The sequence below is a fragment of the Gossypium arboreum genome, chromosome 4 (assembly GCF_025698485.1).
Source record: "Gossypium arboreum isolate Shixiya-1 chromosome 4, ASM2569848v2, whole genome shotgun sequence".
Lineage (NCBI taxonomy): Eukaryota > Viridiplantae > Streptophyta > Magnoliopsida > Malvales > Malvaceae > Gossypium > Gossypium arboreum.
In genome coordinates this window covers 119,630,564-119,632,743 of record NC_069073.1, presented here as the reverse complement: position 1 = coordinate 119,632,743, position 2,180 = coordinate 119,630,564, and positions in this window count along the sequence as shown.

Genomic DNA, 2,180 nt, shown 5'->3' with positions numbered 1-2,180 from the left:
CTTTCATCATTATTCACCTTAAGATTTCATATATATTACTTATATCAAATTGTTTTATATACTTTTATATATTATATATTTTTAAATTTTTTTCACATATTATTTATTTTAGATATTCTATTTTTTTATTGTTATATATACTATTCATTTTAAGTTGCATTTTTAAATTATTTTGTGTATTAATCAGATTATATTATTCCCTTTAAATTGTTCTTTATAATATCTATTTTAAACTTGTTTTTATGTATCATGTATTTAAAATCGTCTCATTATTTATTTTAAAAGGTTTCATGTTGTTTATTTCATTCTTTTGATTATTAATGCTGGTATTTAAGTGACATGTTATGTGATTATTGTCATTGTGTATATTATAATTCGTTCATTTGTATTTTCATATTATTGTCACTCATTTGTATAGTATTTGATCCATGTATATTATTCCATGTTTATAATTTCGCCTTCCATTCATAATTGTCGCATTGTAATCTCCAACTTAGTGATCCAAAATCAATGATTCCATTTTATTTCAAGTCAAATTCATGTACTTTGAGTCGATTTTATAAAACAAAGGCGATGTTTGATATTTAGAAATTCGAGGGATCGTGCCCTAACGTGTTGGGTTTCGATCTTTCGTTTGTTTAAATAATCAAGTTTCCCTTTTAAATTTCGTCTGCATTTTCTAAGCTTTAAAACAAAAGTGATGGTTGATGTTTGGGAATTCGGGAAATCGTGCCTAATGTGCTGGGTTTCGATTTTCTGTTTATCCAAATAATCAAACATCCCTTTAAAAAATCCATCCGCATTTTTCTTCAAAAAAATAAGGCAATATTTCGTGCTTGGAATTTTCGAGAAATTGCTGGGTTTCGATCTATCGTTTGACCGAACGACCGAATAACCTTTTAAAATTAAAATGCATAAGTTTTGAAAATCAAAAGACAAGCTTTTTCTCGAGGTTTTAAAATGTTGTGTCCTAACGTACTGGATGTGGTATTTTATTACTTCAAGACAAGATGGTCTTTAACATCTGCTCCGATTTATCTAAACATCTTTGCAAAAATTAACATTAATAAAAAGAGGGATCGTATTCTAAATTCTTTTTGAGTTTTTAAATTTCGACATTAAGACATTAATTAATCAATTAGGTACCAATTTGAGCATTACGAGGGTGCTAATCCTTCCTTGTACGTAACCGACTCCCGAACTCGTTTTCTCAAATTTCGTAGACCAAAATTATTATTTTAGTAAATCAAAAAGTTTTATTAAAATGACCAAATTTCTAGGTGATCCGATCACACCTAAACAAAAAAGGATTGGTGGTGACTCCCGTTTGCATTTTCGTTTTCATTTTCAAAACCAAAGTCGATTCCCATGTTTTTTCAAAAAAAATAGTTTCGACAGCTTGCCGACTCCGCTAGGGAATTTGAGAGTCGAGCCATAAATTTATTGATTTTTGTCCTTTGTCAAAAATTGAAAACTCGTTTTAAACTTATGATCCCTTCATTGCATTTCATTCGTTTTTCTTACGATTTTCATTATTTTTCCTATTTTCTTTATTGCTTCGAGTTTTTCTTATGCATATATCCTCGCACATTGCAGTGCATGACCGCTGTGGTCACACCTTTTAAGTGGGAGTGAGAAGCTATGTTTTCGTGAGGTTTTCACCTCTGCATAGGCTAGTGGATTGCTTCTGGGATACATCCATACCTATGAGTTCGTGAGATTTTCATCTCCGCATAGTCTTAGGGAAATGTATTCCCCTGAACCAAACTCTATCCAATGAGCCTATAATGGGTGAGGATCGAGGAATCTGCTGGTTCGGGTACCCTTACTCTAGAACCGAGCCACATTTTGAGAGACCTAGGAGCTTACCCAAGGTAGAGCCACTCCGAACCCTTAGTGGTCACCCAAATAGGTGCTTTATTTGTTATTTATTTCTCCTGTACTAACGTGTTTTGTTTTTGTTTTGTTTATAACTGCATTGCATTACATCATCATAGAAAGGAGGTGTTGATTCATATTTGATTGCTAAATAGAACAGTTTGTCATAAGAAAATGAATTTCTTGATAAAGTGGATTATAACGCGATTGTCTAAATATGGTCCAAGTAAACACGATGAAAAAAGGCTGATAGCCCATGAAGAAATACACGACTTTGCTTCATTGCCTGAGGATTAAAATCG